This window comes from Furipterus horrens, unplaced genomic scaffold, assembly GCF_987537825.1.
Source record: "Furipterus horrens unplaced genomic scaffold, mFurHor1.1.pri manual_scaffold_15, whole genome shotgun sequence".
NCBI classification, from domain to species: domain Eukaryota; kingdom Metazoa; phylum Chordata; class Mammalia; order Chiroptera; family Furipteridae; genus Furipterus; species Furipterus horrens.
The window spans coordinates 1,783,150-1,802,126 of record NW_028327185.1 but is presented as its reverse complement, the minus strand read 5'-3'; the positions used below and the strand labels follow the sequence as shown (position 1 = coordinate 1,802,126).

At 46.8% G+C, this 18,977-nt stretch overlaps 1 long non-coding RNA gene across 1 annotated transcript in view; it reads right to left on the bottom strand.

Moving 5' to 3' along the window:
• Positions 1-3,675: 3,675 nt before the first annotated feature.
• Positions 3,676-18,977, bottom strand: part of LOC149992291 (uncharacterized) — a 50,945-nt gene continuing 35,643 nt past the window's right edge. Inside the window, exons 3-4 of the long non-coding RNA XR_016508302.1 lie at positions 4,124-4,495; positions 3,676-3,798 (exon numbers count right to left, since the gene is read on the bottom strand). This is a non-coding gene — a long non-coding RNA (uncharacterized LOC149992291). The remainder of the gene's footprint in view (positions 3,799-4,123; positions 4,496-18,977) is intronic.

Here is an 18,977-nt window from a genome sequence, read left to right as displayed (position 1 = left end):
GCTTCAGTCGCACGCGTTATGCGTTTTAAGTCATTTGAAAAAGAACAAGAATGAAGAAGCGTGACTCTTCCAGCCAACAGTGGGCCAGCCTTCCTAGCACATGGTGAGAGAAGTTGGTTTGTTTCATGGAACTAAAAAAAAAAAAACGCTTGTCTTGGCTGAGTTCCAGGGATGGAATTATCTCGCCGTTAATGAAAGAGAGAATTTGTTATTCCAAGCACTGGAGGTATCCAATCAAAACAATATCTTATAATTTAAATACCGTTCTGCTTAGAATAGGTAAACATGGAGTATTTAGCTTATACGGATTAAACGGAATTTTCTTAGATTTCCTGAAATCAAATGAATGTTAGTGTTATCCTTTAGTATTTTATATTTTTCTCTAACGGAAGGTTACAAAATGAGTATAATTTCCTAAATCTTCTTTAGAAACTACCGAACAATAATAAATGAAGAACCAGCTGAACACATTTTTCTTAGCTCATGGCATGAAGATCTCATGAACGCTCCGAGAGGTCAATGGGATCTCTGTGTGCTCCACGACACACTTGCCCGTGTTTGGACATGAAAACCCCTGCCCTTGACCCCCGTTCTCTCCATATCCCCTTTCTCCCAGAGTGCCTTGTAACCTGTCTATTGTTTTGAAATTGTTACCAACTCGGTTGAATGAAATTTTAGACCACTTTCAATAATTTTCTATCACCGATCCTAAAAAGGTCACTTTGGATGTACCCCAACCTGGATAGGAAGTCACCGTTTCATACAATGAACCCGCCTCCCATGTGTTTATAACGAGCTGTGGGTCAGACAACCTGTAACAATTTGGGACTCTAATTTGAAGGTGACCACAGTCTGTGCAAAGAAGGCAATTCTTCTTGAGGTAGAAAGGACATTTTCACTCTAAAATTTTACACGTTCTAATATTTCATTCAGAATATTTTAAAGCCGCTGTTTAATGCTTTCTAGACAAATTGTTTACACGGAACCTGATGTTTTGGGGGGAAGAGGTTTAAGGCATCCATGACAGGTGATCTCAGAATGTAAAACGGTGATGAATATGAATTTTGCTGTGTTTAAAAGTCTTTTGAAATAAGCAATTTTTTCCCCTTACAGAATAAAACTCCGCAGGGGAACTCCTTGTCAGGAGACATTTCCACGTGGCTGTGGCCGAGTATTCCCCCGGGGCCGGGACCCCTCTGTGTGCTGCCCACGGAAAACCACGGTGGAAGGCGCATCGCTCCGGGCCCACGTCCCGCCTCCGGGCCTTAGCGTCAGGTCAGCACATAGCTGTTTTCTTCCATCACGCCTGTCGCTCTCCTACTGCACCTGCTGACATCTGCGTAACGGGGGTGGTCTGGTAAGACGGACCTGTGTATGCTGGGTTAACACAAAATAGGCATTTGGCCTACTAATACGCAAAGCTTATTTGTTCTCCAAAATACTTTCCTAGAAGTGCTTTGCCAAATATAAGTAACTAAACGTTCTTACACGTAAAAGGATTCCTTTATGACATTAAGAAGTTATGTTAAATGTCCTGTATGTGTAAAATCGCAGCAGTACATACAGTTGTTCCTTTCCTTCTTCCTTTGGATGAAATGGGAGGCAGGCTTCACACGGGTGTCATCTGCTGAAGAAAAATGCCTCACCTCTGAGCAGTTGAAGCACTTCCCACACCTGGAAACAGGACCGCCGGGGTTCTTGCTTAAACGCACCCCAGTTTAAGAAAGAAGAAACGAGAGGGCCCTCTCTCCTAGAAGACGCTTGTTCCGCCTTGGTTCTCTGCTCATCCATGTGTGCTTCCTACCGTTGCCCCCTATCTTCTAATTCTGTGTTTTCATGACCTACTCCAGGACTAGAAGGCGCTCACCCCAGAAAGCACTGGGGCTCCGCAGCCCCGGGATGCCACGCTTTCTGCGAGAGTGCGCGCAGCGCCGTTGGCAGCGCACGCGGTTCCTGGTTCCTGGCTCCTGTGTTGATGGCAGCTACCCCCACGCCTGCACAGCTGTCCCTGAAGAAGCAGAGCCGCAAGCACTGGGCCATTTACAGAAAAACACCTGCCCAGGCGCCCCCATCATTTTGGGGGGGTGCGTGGGCAGAGTAAGACCAACTTGCATCCTGGCCAGATTCATATGTTAGTTTTGATCTCTCCTCCCCCGGCCGTGAGCACATCAGGCTTTCCGGTTTTGCTTACGGTTAGCAGGTCGTAAATGAACCAAAGCAGTTTCTCTGCCTTGAGCAAGAGGGTCACCGAAGGCTGGAAATAGCTCCTTGGAGCGCAGCAGAGCTAATGTGAACTGACGGGGCGCAGGAGGACGCTGCGGGGGCCGGTGCGCAAGCCGCCTGCTTCAGGAAGGGACGCTCCGTCTGGTCTGACGGCCTGTGCGTAATGCAACTGACCGCCTCCTCCAGGCGCTCCCGAGGGCCAGCGCAGGAGCTGAAGCGTCTCGGTGCGTCTCGGGGCCCTGCCTCCCCCAACGCCTTGACCTACATGCAGCGCGTGGGCTGAGGGCCAGACGGAGCACCCCGCCGCTGGCAGCTTGCGCACGCTACGGGCCGCGCACACCCGTGCAAGGCGCACAGTGTAACCCGTTTTATTCTCTGTTCACGCAACCGGGTCGTGAAAGGAGTCGCGAAAAAGGCTGCCTTCGGAAACGAGCCTCGGCCGGCACCCTCGGGGGCAGCGACACTGGCTCCGACGCCCGCGGGAAGTGAGACGCCGGCCCCACCGGCTAAAGACCCCGTTCTGGGGTCCCTTTCCGCGTGCTTGGAGGGTTTCTTCCTCGGCTCAGGACGCAGGATCTCACGGAACGTTCCAGCGCTGGCGCGTTCGCCCTGCAGCTCACACGGCTCCCCTGCCCGTCGCGGGAAGGCCGGTGCTGGGTCACGGCCGCGGCTGCTCCAGCAGGAAGGGCAGACACTGGGGAGGAGACACTGGCCGCCGCACGGGGAGTCAGGGTGACCGGGGGACGTGTCCCTCCCGGAGCAGGCAGGGCCTGAGGACGCAGCCGCGGAAGCCAGATCTGCCCACTCCTGAGGGGCGGATACCCGGAGCCCCCGGTTCTGCCTCCCCGCAGCTTCGCGGGTACGGACAGCCTCACTCCTGTGCGCAGCAAGGGGCCCCACACTTTTCTGGGTTCCCTTCCCCAAAACACCGTGGAAATAATTCTATGCGACTCACTCCGTGAAAGGTCTCCGGGCTTTGCTTTGGGGAGGAAAGGCATTTCCAGCGCAGCCTTTGGACTCTTTGGCAGTGGGAAAAACCTGGCTGATTTTTAATATGCGTATTAACTGGATTTAGACATAAAATCCATACCAAACATATCCCCAAAGAGACTGTGAGGGATTTAAAAATAGTTTTCACAAACCAGTCAGTCCAACTGGCACAGATTGAGCCCTTACAGTTTTATAAGAAAATTGTATTTTCTGGGAAGATTTGGAAACCTACGGTCTAGCCACCTTGGTGGTGTTTGTTCTTGAAAGTGTCCACAGACATCATACCTCTGTGTAGTCTGCTGGAAAACCATGCAGTGCCTCAAATACTTAGAATGTATTCGAACACAGAAGGTTTGAAAGAGGGAAAGAAACTTCATGGGTCCCGCATGACGGTCGCTTTTAGTACGAACCTGGAATTATCGATAGTGGAATCATCTGGCTTTCTTGTTATATTAACGATTTATTAGCGCAGGCTGAATTAAAACTTTGTTTTCCTAGAGAGTGCACATGCGTGCACTGTGTCACATGGATGAAGGCTTTCCATGTATGGGGCGGCAGCAGCCTCACAGGCGCAGCTTCCCTGGGCTGTTCGGGGTAACAGTGGAACAGAGAAGAGAAGGGGCCACTCAGTGGGTGGGTTAGGTACCCCGCCCACCTTTAATTTCCTACATAAAATGTAGGTCCTAAAATCATCCCCACGGACACTCGTTCATTCCTTTTTCTAAATAATCCTTCGTAATAGAGAGTCTGCAGAGGATAGCATGATACTCATGATGTAAGGGGCGGAGACTTACATCTAGGTTTAGATTTCTTTCCTAAATTGCCTCAAAATATATCTTAAAAAAACAACAACAGAACAAAACAGCATGACATTCCCAGTGAGTCCAGCCCCCCACTGTCCCTGTCTTACCTGGTAGGCGTCCTGACCGGCAGCCGGGCAGGGAGAGCTTGGGAAGGCAGGTGTCATGTCCACAATCCATCTTAAACCCTCCTACACGCAGGAACCCTGGGTTAACCTGATGCCGTGACGCAGACTTGGGGACTCGAGCGGACTCAGGGTGACTGTTCCTGATCATCTTTCAAAATAGCTTCTTGTCCCTGAGCTTATGCCACGGGTTATTTTAAAGTAAATAAGTGTGTCGTTGGCTCTGCGTAGCATTAGCCTAGCATGGCATTGTGCTTCTAAACACCCATCAGCTCTTCTTCATAGTTTTAATGTTTCCGGGCTGGTCTATTAGAAAAATACTTCAGTGTTTCTTTGCTCTGAAACTTAGACTTCTTCCTGAAAAAATAAAAATAAAATAAAATATATATGTTACTATATTTTTCCAAAACCCACGGAGCTTATTTTGAAGTTATATTGATCCATCAAAACTATTTGTTTATGAATAATTAATCATTTAAAGAACCAATACAATAAAGATGTCTTTTTTTAAAGAAAAAAAAAACTTTTTTTAATAGAAAAGGCCCCAAGGACAGCGGGAAGTTTGGCGTGAAGTGAATATAATGAAAAACTGAAGTCAGAGTTGAAGCTAGGTTTAAAATTTTTTTTTTTTAATATTGAAAAACCACTACGTCACTAGTACAACCACGGTGACTTCCCCAGATGGTGCCGGGCCATGGTCAGCAGGGTGTATTTTTAGTGAAGAAACGCAGTCTCCTTAATCTAAGCCTTTGCAGGAATGCTGAATTAATCCCTCAGTTTGAAAACGAGAGTCTTGTTGGCTGATATTCAAAATAATTTCAAAATTAACCCCCAGAAAACACTGCCATTCCAGCACCACAACTCGCATTATTCTGCTGTTACTATTAATCATGTAAATTAATTTTGGAAAATTAAGAGTAATGTGTGTATAATAGAAGATAAGCATTTTTCTAGGAAAAAATGTACGAGTCTTTGAGAAGATGGCAGACCTCTTGTTTATATAGGCCATTTAAAATTTGTCCGTGGGGGAGACCAGAGATGCATAATTGAAAAACAAATGCTAGGGGTTTTTAATTCTCATGTAAAACAATCAACTATTACATTGCGATGATATCACATTCCATTATAGGCTGAGTGTACAATCGTATTTTTAGAATATTGATAACATCTTTCAAATTTTCAATGCTCCATTCAAAATTCAGGCTCCAGCCTTGAGTCTCCCATGCTTTCTGACTTCGTCCCCCCACTGATGATGTCATTTGCATACCTTGCTATTTTGGAAGATATTGTGAGTGTATTTCTGGCTTCATAAATCATACAGCATCTGTTCTTTCGATCAACAGGATACCAAATGGTTTTCGCATCCACCTGTGAGGAACAATGTATATAATACAGTTTTATTTCCCATGAGCTTTTAGTAAACACTGACTTTGTAATATAATGAATGTTGGAATGATTAGGATGGCGGAAGGAGGATGAAAAATAACAAATGACAGGTGTCTTCCCAAGTACAACTGGTAGGAGTTTAAAAAAGAATTTATGATATTAAAGTAATTATGATACCTTTCGAGGTTTCTCGTCTCCAAAGAAATTTTAAACGAGAGGAAATGAGCAGAACGACAATTTTTAAGGACACAGCAGCATCGCTACTGAAAGCTTGCCCCTTATGGCTTCCATATTATGTAAAACACTCTAGTTGTAAAATAGGAACATTTATATGGATTTTTGATACTGAGTTCGGATGCTCATTACGTGGATGCCGGCTTACTCCAGCAAAGTCCCTGTTGGGAGGATGAGTCTTAAGGAATGCGCAATCTAGAGTAGACTTGCCTCTGTCTTCCCTCCGCAGGCGACGGTGGGGTCAGAGAGGGCTCCAGACAGCTGAGTCAGGAGACCATTGCAGTTACGGAGTATGTTGCTTCATAAAGCTTAGGAAAATGTAATCCTTCGGCACAAGTTCTTCATCAAATATCCGCCGTGTGATACGTACGGGTTGTCTTAAGGATTGACGCATTGATTTTGAATCTTGATTAATGACGTCTTCCAGACCTGAGGTTCTGTAATTTTTTTAAAAAGTTTTTATTTGACTTTTAATCTCCTTAATCAAAGGGAATAATTCTATGGGGCCTAATTAATATAGCCTTCATTCTACATTTTAGCAAAACAGGCCCAAACTCAGCACAACGTAGTTAGCAGCTCACAGTGCTGGTTTCTTTTAAGAAATATTAATAGATCCGCTTGTTCCGTGAACAATGGGACCGTGGGGCCACTCACCCACTGAAGTCATCACTGAGGAGAGGGGAAAACAAAGGCTTCATTCAGGGGCCGCTATGTCTGTACCAACCTATGGGGGCTCTAATGAAATGCGCAGCAATAATCCTTCAGCAAGTTTACACTGCTCATTTTATCCCTTAGGGCTGTTTCTCCTCCAAAAAACGTAACCCAGAAATAGAGAGAGAGACAGAGAGAGAGAGACAGAGAGAGAAGTGAGCTCTTGTACAAAAGTTTCCTTCCACACAAATAGTCAGATCCTGACTTGGGCTGCTTTTCCTTTTGTTTTCAATTACAGTTTATAAACTGTATTATTCTGTATTAGCGTCATGTATACAACCTAGTGGTTAGATAGTCATGCATTTGCAAAGTGGCCTCCCCAGTATTTCCAGGGCCCACCCCCCCCCGACAGTTATCACAATATCAGTGACTCTGTTCCCCGCGCTGTGGCTTGCATCCCCGTGACTCTTCAGTCCCTTCATCTTCTCACACAGCCCCTCAAACCCACCCCTTCTGCCAACTGTCAGTCTGTTCTGTGTCTATGAGTTGGTTTCAGTTTTGTTTGTGTGTTTGTTTTGTTCTTTAGATGCCACATAGAAGTGAAATATATTTGCCTTTCTCTGGCTGGCTTATTTCCCTTATTTCCCATAACATAACATCCTCTAGGCTCATCCATGCTGTTGCAAAGGGTAAGATATAACTATTTCGTGGCCAAGTAATATTCCATCATATGTATGTACCAAAGCCTTTTGAAAAGATGATTAATGTCACTAATCACCAGAGAAATGCAAAGTAAAACCACAATGAGTATCTCCTCACACCTGTCAGAATGCCTACCATCAATAAGTCAACAAACAAGGGCGAGAGAGGGGAACCCTCGTGCCCTGCTGGTGGGAACGCAGACTGGGGCCTCTACGGTGCGAAACAGTATGGAACTTCCTCAAAAAACTAACAAGGAACTGCCTTTTGACCCAGTGACTCTGCTTCTGGGACTGTATCTGAAGAAACCTGACACACTCACTCAAAAGAATACACGCGCCCCTCTGTCCACGCCCACGTATTTACAATGGCCAAGCTACGGAAGCCACCCCAGTGCCCGCCCACAGATGAGTAGATACTAGCTTCTATTTTTAACGCCTTTTTTGTGATGAAATTATTAGCTAATTTTTCCCCAAAATTACCCAAGAAGATGGTATGACATGTACCCTGAAGCTTAAAGGCTACCTGACAGTGCCTGCTGGGCTTTGCACCGAGGAGAGACGAGGGAAGTGGAACGGAGAGAGCCCCCGAGCACCAAGAGGGGCAGAAGCTAGTTCCCATTTGTATCGCTTTCCCCGTGAAAAGCCCTCTAAGAGGGAGTGGGGATGATACAGCACCTCAGTTTCAAAAATGGAAAGGGATACACCAACCCTTTCGGGAAGGGACTTTGCACCTGCGCCTCCCTTAGACTGTTTCCCCTGCGAGGCAGGGGGTCCTCAGGGTCAGGAATTGTTTCAGGCTCCCCCGCGCCCTGAAGGCCTCACGCCTGTCCTTGGACGTGGCAGGGGTGCCGTGTGTGCGCGCGCGTAACTCTCTGGCGCATGTAGCTCCCGCTGCCCCGCAAGAAACGGCCCGTTGCCCCCGCGGTCACTTACCTGCCTTTCTGGGGAACCAGCTGAGAGCTGCGGACCCCGCGTGGGCGCCGCAGGGGTCTGGATGCTCCGGAATCTGGATTCTGAGTCACAGACGTGGCCGCCCTCAAAGGCTGTGACGTCTCCTGTCCAACGGGCGCAGGCACACGCGAGACGTGACACAGAAACACCGTAAGTGATTGTATTCCACTCTGGAGCCTTCTTTTCCCCACCTCTTTGCGTTAATTCCATTCTGTTTGTTTCAAAAGTTGGTGACTGTCCCATTGCCCCACATCCACTCCCGTTCCACCTCTCGCTGCCGCTTCCTCTCCAGATGCTGATTTACTTACTCTGTGCTCATCCGCGTTCCGCGCACGGCGCCTAAGGCTGCATTTTTCCGTGTTACATTGGATCCCTGCCTGTGGCTCAAAACAAGAAATTCTGACCCGAAAACGACAGGTCGTATCGCTGGTTACCTGCATGGCTGAGCACCTTCAAATGGTTTCCAACAGATGGATTCACTGGAGCAGCTCGGTGAGTTTCCGCCGCCACCGCATCCTTACCCCGGGCGCGGGTTTCCCATCAGGAGATTTACAGGCAGGGTCTGTCCTTCTGGACCCAGAGCTAGAAAAGCACGTTATGCTTCAGTCTATTTTCAGCTTTTATTTCCTGGCAATAACTGGTCAAAGAAGACCCCTCCTTTCTTTTTCTGTTGTTTTGGGGGTAACTAAAAATAGCTTACTAAGTGGAGTTCTTTGACCTAAATGTTCATTTTTTTAAAGTTTCTCCCACATTCTCAGTTCTACACGCTGCCGTGTGTTGCAAGATCCCCTGAACGATACAGAATGTCGCTAACTTATCCTCATTTAAAGGCGATCAGCACAGCACGCCGCCCTGGGGACCCAGCTATGGGGTTGCAACTCCACTGACCAAGATCAGCGCCACGAGATATTCCAACGAGCGCTGTGAGTTCCCATACTCGGCTGGAGACATTTGAGGGTGTTCCAGACACATATCATCATTTCTTTGTTTTTAAAACAATCAGTATGAAAAGGTTAAGAATGTCTGTTAGAGACAAGAGGTATCAACCAATCAGCTTTCCTTCCCTATCTGGGCAGCAGCCTGAGCTAGAGCCTTTAAGCAGAACTTTTGGCTTTGGTTAGAACCAGTATCACATTGGAAGCACAACTTTTGTAAACCTCTGTGGTTACTAAAAATATCTTACAGGAATGGATAGTAACATTTTAGATTTAGATGTAGGTCTATTATCACGAGCCTGGAACACTTTAAGAGAAATAATGAAATAAAAATATACACAGCATCCTAAGAAATACATAACAGATGTCTCCTAAAATTCGGTGTATTTATATAGTTGTAAATAGTATGTTTTTCCATAACATGGCATTTCTCCTGTAGGGCAGTTTGTGTATGTCTGTGGGATGGTGGGGGCGGCCGGCGGAGACATTTGTCCCCAGTTCTGTCCTTGCAACTGCCTAACACAAGTGACTCAAAGTGCAACAGAGCAGTTCTTTCTGATGGACTGCCTGAGCGAACACAGATTGTTCATTTGCGTTGAGATGCGTGTTTTCATGCCTTTGCCCATCACTCGCTCTTGGTTTTGATGTTCTTGAAACTCACAGAGGCGGGTCCATAAAAATCTCCCCCGGAGCTGATTCCGTTATGTTTCTACAGGAATAGGCTGGACTGGGAGGTTGTGGTCATTCTCTGGCTCGACGGTTTTATCCTTTGCTTTGGTATTCCCAGCAGAATACATTCAGGTGGTTGTGGCAGAACCTTGGAAATGTAAGGCAAGTCTTCCGGAATCTGAAGTTCAAGTTCCCAAATAGAAACCATCTGTTTGTTCTGAGGATTAGAAGTGAGCAGGAGAACCCAACTCCATCCCCTCACTAACTTAGCCACTGCTCACCAGAGCCCCAGACGCAAGGAAAGAAAAGAGTCATCCACCTAGAGTTGCCCTTACTGAAGCTGTTTTCTCAGCGCAATGGAACAGAGAAGAAACGGAGGGAGGGAGGGAAGGAAAGATGTCTAAACGGGCGTGGTACCATCTCACGGCAGTTTCACTTGAAAAACACGGAAAACAAACTAAAATTGCTTTCTCTTTGTTTTCCTTCATGAGATTCAAAGTTATGAAAGCCTATAGTTTCATTTTTAAAGAATATCAGAATGAGGAATTGATACCAAATAGGGCATATGTTATACTTTAAAAGGATCAGTTCTACTTCTTTGGTTATAGATTATTAATGGAAAGTGAGTATAAATTTGAATTCTTTCCCATTTAGTTAAAAGCACAAACATACACTCTCATAAAATGGAATCTGAAGAAGTAATTCCTAAATTAATTAATAATGATTTCATTTAAAATGCTGACCAATTATTTGGGGTCATTCTAGTTTCTTTATTATAAAGCATATTCTAAGGTTATATTTCCTAATAAAATAGATTAGTACTTAGTTTCAATTCTTTAGATTTTTTTATTCACTTAGTGTAAGTGAATCACTTTGTCTCATAAAAGAGGAAATGGATACTTTCCAAATTTAAAAGCGAGTTTCCTTGAGTTCTCATAAGTACACAGAGACAAAGCCAGCAGTGGGCTCCTAACCGGGGCCCTTTCCCAGGCCACTTCCTCCTCAGGCGCTCAGTGAAGTTCACGGTCAAGCTGAACCTCTCTTCCCAACGTCCAAAACCACCCTTGTTGCGCCAGCCCTGGTTTGATTTTTGGTTCATCTTATGAGTTTATGGTGTGTGCTGTTTCAGGCAAAAGGTAATGCACACAGTTTTATAATACTGAGTTAGTGACATAATTTATCCCCTGTTCTGATCATTTTTTATCTCTCTTTTTTTTTAATACATTTGAGAACCTAGCATTTGGCAGGCTCACTGCCCTCGTGTCCCGTGGACGGCGGGTCTCTCCAGCCAGACCTTCCCTCCCTTGTCCCCAAAGCCACCAGCAAATACATTTGATCTCAAAATGTCATAACACATAAACCTCCATTTATTTTTCCTTTGAAGAGCAGGGAGGCTTAATGAGCTTTTCCTTTGTTATTTTTCCCTGGGACCAGGAGTTGAATGCTTTCTATTTTTGCAATAAATAAAACTTTTTATATAGTTCTTAAACCTCTGGATACATCATCATCCGCCCTCCTCCTCCTCCTTCTTCTCTTTCAAAAGCAGCTAAGTTACTTTGCAATATTTGAAATTCAGAGGGCCAGACCAAAACTTGGAAACAGAAAAAACATATTACCTGCAGAGATACACAGCTGCCCTTAAGATCGTATTAACACACCTTCCCACCGTACTCCTGAGAGCCTAAAAAATGCCAAAAAGCTCCAGCTCCGCTGGGCGCACATGAGCTGTAATCAGCAACACGTTGTGGGAGGGCTTCGCCGACATTTGTCATTCCCAGAGGTGTTCGGGGCAATTCACTATTACCCTAGTCTGAATTTTGCTCTTTAGAGCTTGCCTTCTTGTCTTTTATCCCCAACCAACAAATAGATAACATGGACTCTTAAATATAAATCTACTCTAAATGTATAGAAAAATGGGCGATGAAAAGTGGAAAGTCCATGAAAATGGAAAAAATAAAATAAAATAAAAACAGATTTTTCCAAAGCCTGGTTAGCACACGTACGAGCCTGTTTCAGAGGCTGCGTGCTTCGTCCATGTCGGGAGCAGACCTGGGCCCCGGCCACGGTCACCAGAGAATCAGGGAGCAAACAGTGTGCTGGCTTTTTCTCCGCACTCCCGTGACAAGAGGACGCAGGGAACAGATTTCCCAGAACTAAAGGCCTAGGGGACCCACCAGTTGGGGATTTTTTTTGTTTGTTTGAACACATCAGTCATTGTAAGCCATTTCCCTGCATTATTACCTGCAGTAAAAGAAAATGGCTGGAACTGCTCAGAGGGAACCCATTTTTTTCATTGCCATTGGACAGTAACCCAAGTTGGAAAGAGTTCTCCCTCCGCTGGAATCAGAGCGCACAGTTCCGCAGGAGGAGAACACAGACGCACGTGGCAGGAGCCGTCCTGCCCTCGGCCCTGCTGGGGGAGGACTGCGAGGACCGCACCTCCCCCAGGGGCCTGGCTCAGGATGGCAGCTGTCACCTGAAGGCACGGACGGGGGTGGGTCTGTGTCTTCCAGGGATTACGGCGAGGGGTCTGTGTGCTTGAGGGGACAGCGCTCAGGAGACAGGGCCAGGAGCCCAGACCCATTGTCACCTGCCTCTGGGCTGTGCCGTCCCTGCCCAGGCATGTCCCTCCAGGAGAACTCAGCACATGAACCAGGGACAGAGGGTCTGTTCCCACAGAAGCCATGGGACAGTGTGGCCATCTACTTGGCAGGGGGCTGGGGTGGGGGCGGGTTACAGGCGGGCAACACGCAGCCCCTGCCCAGGTTCAAGTGCCCGCATTATGTTGACCAAAAAGCGCTTAATCGGGGCAGCCTGAATTCAAAGTCCTGGAGCAAGAAACGAGGGCTCAGGACAAACGGGATTAATGTCACGTTCAGCAGACAGCTGCCCCCTGGCTGTGCCCCTTGGACGCGTGAAATAATTAAAAGCCTCCGACCGCCCCTGCAGCAGGAAGATAGAACCTGCACCAGAGCAGGTTCCCTGATAAATCCCCAGAGTGCAGACGGGGCGGCCGCGCCTAAGCACGTTTGAGGGAGTTAATGTGGTGATTATTCTCAGTTTACAGATGAGCAAAGGGAGGCAGGGGAGTAGCCCGCCCAGGCGGGCGTGAGGGGTGAGCGCAGGTTTTGAACAGCACGCGCGAGAGCCCGTAACCCCCCGCCTGCGTTCCACGTGCCTCCTTCTGCTCTGCCCGGGCCCCCCTGCTCCCTCTGAAGGTGGGAACACGCAACCTGTGACCAAAGGCTGAGCTGCGACTCCGCAAGGACCACGACAAGAAGCTCAGGAAGGAGCTACCCTGGATGACCTATTTTTAGTCCCCATTTTAAATTTAGTCTCAGAAAGGTTAACACACTTCCCAAGGTTAATTCTAGGATCATCTGACTATAAGCTGATGTGGCTCCCCCCCTTGCAGAGAGGGGCCAGGTCACTTGGTTCCCGCTCCAGCTGCAAAATGGAAAGGTTGGGCTACACACGCCCTTCAGCCTCTCCCATTTTCCTAGTCTCCTTTCTCTGACCTTTGCGTCCCTGGAAGTGGTCTGGGAAGCGCTGAGCAATTCTCATCTATTAAAAAAGACAAGTAGAAATGATCCAGGAAGAAAACGGACAGAGGCATCCGGGGAGGAAGGGGCGCAGCATCTTCGAACACCCCCTTTGCCTCTCCCGGCCTCGCAGTCCAGCCACGCTGGCTGGATACACGCACACCAGCTCCCCAGTGCAGACGTGTTGCGCCCCGATGCCCTCTCTCAAAACCCCGAAAATAACTTGAGTGGGTGTGGAAGGGGAATAAAATGGGTCCTGCTTTTGCTTTGGCTGGATGCTCTCACTCTCATCCCCATCTCCCAAGTTTAAAGTCAATGCATTCCATCCGTAGGAAGGGGACCAGAAGGGACTCTGGCTCCGCTTCCCCTTGTAGCTCAGGCACTGGGGAGAGCGACCGGTCAATTTCGCGAGGCGGGCTCTTCACAGCGCTGCCCGCAGACGGCCCTTGCACGGATGCGGGGTGGACACAGTGCGGGGCCTTTATAAAGGAATGCCCACAGCCCACATTCTCTGCATTCGCTCACTAGAGCCTCCACGTTCCCCTTCTCTCAGGACTGCCCGTCACCCAGCCACAGACACCCAGACTCAGCACTTCCTACCTGGTGACCCCTCAGAGCACGGCCTGCCCCTGAGCACCAAAGACACCTGCCTGCGCGGGTCTTCGGAGCCACAGCCCGAGTGACTGCAAAGGCCGTAACAACCCAGACATCAAAGGAGAGAACAAAACAGAAAGAGAGGACATAGACACCCGCCAGATCTCACAGCGGTGAGGAAAAGAAGCCTGACTCCACGCCACAATGCAGACGACGCTTGGGAACAGAATGGTGGGCAAGAAAAGGTATTTCTAGGGTGATGCTGGAGAAAACGTCACCACTTTTGCAAAGGTCACACGGAGAAAACGATCACATACATGAAAACGTAATCACTAGGCAGCTCACGACAGCCGCAAGGCCACTGTGAGACACGCGTGGGTCATGCAGTACACACTCCAAGGGGCATGGTTCTGACAGGCCAGGTGGGTGTGCGGGCAGGCGGCTCTGAAATTTGGGAAGTGCTCACCTCGCACACCTGCATGTGGCAGCCTTGCTAGTAGTCACACCTGGGGGAGGGGCGGGAGAAGGAGGAGCAGCGTCCTTAGGTGCCATTCTAGTCCTCGACGGGATGGTAAGTGAACAAGTGACCATGGCGTAGCTGCTGATCTTCCATATTTGTCACAGAATAGATTCCCAGAAATGGTTCAGGAATGGTTCCCGGGGTTTCGGTAGGAGAGAATGGGGGTATAAAACCAACTGTGTTCCACCCATGGAGATGTTTTCAATCTACTCTATTCTTTTGCCCCCAGAATCACTTTTTCCTTTTTTGCTTCCAAATCAAGAAAGATATATACCTTAAATCAAAACATTGCATTATACGGCCCTATGTAGCTACATCAGATTCGAACAGTCATGGTTTTCTTAAAAATGTCAACTGAGTGTGGAGACATCTAATCCTGGTTCTGTGAAAGGTGGGATGTTAAAGGGTCCCCATTCTAAGTAAGTGTCTCCCACAGTCCCGCAGGCAAGGAAAATACACAAAGGACCCCTGGCGCTTCCAGGAACAGAGCTGACCCCTCAAACCTACTGCATGCCTGCGGAGCCCCTCATTCCTACTCCACACGCAGCCTCTAGAAGGCGTGGCTTTCCTACAAAACTATGAGGAATCAAAGTTGGCCAAGTCGTCTGGAAATTTAAGAATTAATTTATTTGTAGTGGTGGTCTTTTTCCAAAGCAGACAGACACAGCCTAGTATACACGCGCTCCGTTGGTTTAACTAAAGGAGTTGTCACCTTAATTAACAGAGAAACAGAAATGCCTCCCCTGAGCACATGAAAATCCCTCATTCTCAACAAGCCTCTTGCATCTCAATCTTAATATGATTTAAAAATGCATTATAGTTTCAAAATACTTAAATCTCCTGAAAAATAGGCATGAAGTCCCACGTTCTATTTGTGGAGCATGAAAGCAAAGTTATCCATCAGTTACTCATCTAACATGCTCCTGGGCAAAGCACGTTTTGCTTTTTAAATAAACATATATATTTATTATTTTTAATATATATATATATATATATAAAACATTGATAGCGTGAAGACATAAAACAATGGATTGCATACTCCTGCTTATGCATTTGAGAAAAAGCCCACTACCTCTGTAGGAATGTAACAACTCATTTTCATACCTGCAGGAATATTGTAAGTTAAGTGTTAGCTTTTAGAAAGTTTTTATTGCTAAGTCATTCTAATAAACGGTCTCCAGATTTAAACGTTTCTCCCCGGCGGCATTTGCAACACAACCTACATTGTGCGCTGTAGAAGAATCAGAGAACACTGTTCACTTACACGTCATAACCACTCCATTATGTATCAGCTGAAGCGAAAACACTTCCCTCTGAGAGAAAAGTACTTTGCCTGTAATTCTCGAATGGACCCACATTCTCGATCCTCATTTAATACGTGTCTATAAGGCACTGTGCACCGTGTCCCCTGTACGAAAGACAACAGTCCTAAAAGTACAGACAAAACATGCAGGGGTCGCTGCAGAAGAAAAGAAGAAGAACACTATAAACTGGCTTAAATTAATTAAGTTACTATAAACCGAAGCATGCCTTTTCCCCCAGCTTGATTAGGTCAAGCTGGTTTAAAGACGAGGTTTAAAAAACCATTTACTCAAACTTTTCTACCCGAGGAGGAAAATGAGGACAAGTACAGCCAAGAGGAATTTTTAAATAAGCCATCCTGACAGATTATAACAGGGTGTCCCCGTGACAACGTGCTGTCTGGACGGCTTGGCTACGCACAGCTACCATTTAAATGCCGTTACAGACACACAAGCTCCAGCGTGGAGACAGGAATCCTGTAAAACTTTGTGATGCAGATAAAACCGTTCCTTTGATCCTGCCAGGCCAAAGTCTGTTGTCCAGAAGGGAGACGTCCTTGTGCTCCCATCTTAAGCTAAGACAGACCTCGTTTTCCCTCTAAATCATTTTGTTAACACCACATAAAAGTAAAGCATATTTTATCAGCAGAGCGGAGTTTTCCTCCATTGTTATTATTTTAGGTTACTTTCGGATTATGTGGTGCTCCAAAAATGTGCCCTAAATACTCACATCTGGGTTCAAAGGGACGAGCCTGGAACTTCAAATGTCTCCGTGTGGGAAGCCTCGTGGCACTCGGAGCTTAGGAAGTAAAACACTGTTGTTTTCTTCTTTTTTTATGCGTTTTTCTTTCTTGAAGAAGAGGCGCGTGTTTTGTTCACAAGGCGCAGCCAGACGCACGCCCGCACCTCGGGGAGGAAGCTCGGCGGCGCAGCACCTGCCGTAAAACAGGCACCACAACCCCGGTGACCTCTCGCCGGAGCACGTCGCTAAATCACTGAGCTGCTCCCAGTTTGGGGCTTTTAATTGTAACTTTAAATGTATAGGTTACGTTTTCAGAGGAAGCTATGGTGCAGGAGATTTTCAAAGTAGAGTCGCCACGTCTTATTCTTCGGAAACCAGACGAGAGGAGGAGCTGTTGTCACCTGCACAGCCGTGGGGGCTCCTTGCACGGGACCTGGTGGCATTTTGATCAGACACATACAGTGTGTGTTGTTTATGGGCCAAAGGGGGCCAACGACATTTCCAGATTAAAGTCACCTTTAGGTCTTAAGCATCTGTATTTTGATTTTAATATTAAAAATGAGAAATAATTTTTAAGAAAAATAGGAATATTTTTGCCAAGACTGAATCTACTATTACAGATTCATTTCTATCTCTTCAGTCCCTTTATACCTAAGTACTACTTCCGGGTTCTCTTCTAGGTGAAATTTGTTGGTATGATTGAAAGCAGTATGTTTAAGGGCCCGAAATAACATTTTTATTGTCAGATTTATGCTACCAGGTGGGGAAATTTGGGAATGAACGACGAAAGCCAAGCTAGAATAGCTAAAGGGAGGCTGCCTTATGCAAACCTCGTCCATCTCTTCTTCTGTTTTCTGCCCCGATATATTTTATTATTTCACGGCATCACACGTTCCTAAAAGTCCACCTTCTAAGACTGAGAAACGCGCTGAGCATTGTCCCAAAACCCCCGCCACCAGGCAGACACGCCACAGCCAAACCCAAGCCTGTTCTGAACGCCCGAGAGGTTTGCATTCAGCAGAAAGGCGTCCCGTGCTGCCCGGCCCCAGGTGGGTACCAAAGAGGAGGCTCCCAGCGTGGAACGACACCCACCTGCGGCGCGCGAGCGGAGGCCCCGGGGCAGCCCCCTGAGAGCGTGTCCCTGCCCCGAGCTCAGGGCGGAGTCACGTGATGCCGGTCCCCACGTGCCGGCAGGTGCGGTGCCTCTCTTGTGTGGATGGATCCCTTGCCAACAACGAGCACATGCCTGGCATTTCACCCAAACCTCTGCAAAACATACATGATATGTAAAACCACCACGATATTAAAATAATTCTGCGACTGGTTCTAAAAAGAATCTATCCATCGGCGCACATCTGGGAACAACTCACGATGGATGCGGAATTTCCCATGATCCAGTGCGCACTGATGAAAAGTGACTGATCGTGAACATTGCAAGAAAGACAAGGGGCATCCGTGGCCGCAAAGGACAGTCCTAGAGGATACACTGGCTATTTTGTATCTGCTTTCAGAACTGTTTCTTAAAAATTCACCTCTGCGTGTCCCTGGAATCCATAATTGCTGATGGTTACAAAGATCAGCCCCAGGCCAGTGTCCTAACAAGATCTGGAGCAGTGAAGATAAGCAAACCAGCGAGTACACAAGCAAACACCACTTTCACGGTTAATAAAACACTCAGGGCACACTGGAGTTTTAAAGTATCTTCTGGTTATCATAGGAACGCTTGAACAAAGCTGACACAATGCTCATGTGCAGATAGAATCAGCAGCACTGAAGATATATGAAAAGTGGTGCAAAAACATTTCTCGTCGGAAGAGGATATCAGAGACTGCAGACTGGAGGGCACACGTAATTAGTTAAAACCAACTATTAAATTCTGGGAGAGAGTTAATCACTGCGAGTGTGAAATTACAGAAGAAATAATTAAACAAAGAGAAGTTTTAAATTAAATTGGCAAGAAAGGCAAATAAAAATATCCAGTGGGGAGCATTGTCGTATCTTGGTGGACGTGCCGGAAAGAGGAAATAATTAGAAAATTTGTAAAGTAAATAAAAACGCTGTCTGTGCATTTTTGCAGAGTTGGGCTCCGAATCGGAGCACCTGCAATCTGTTCTGCAGCAAAGCGGTTTAGTTCCGAGCAGCTCACTGATAATCATTCTGATTAATAAGGTAGTCATAGGTGTTACTAAGGTTCGTTTCATTCTTCAGTTGATGGATGAAAAGTACCAATGCTCTCATGATGAAGATAAAAAGTATCTGTAGCCATTTCAAAGGCAGATGAATCCAGTTTCATGCCCCTTGATTCCCTCTCAAGAATAAAAGAATTCTGAATAAACAATATATAGAGGTTATCAGCTCAAAAACACAGAATTGTTCTAGGTATTCAGTGAGCCCACAATCCAGTTGGTTTTGCTCCACACTGAATAATTCTGCAGTTCTTCGGGAGCTCTCCTGGTCTTTAGCAAATGGGTAAGCATCTGAAAGTCTGACTGACGAGGCACGATGTGGGCCAAGATAGAGCAGGACAGCTCTCGCCGGACCCTGAGAGTCCGTCTCTAACTTAAACCAGCCAATCCTCCTCACGGTCTTTAGGTGGGAGCCTGTCCTTGGGGG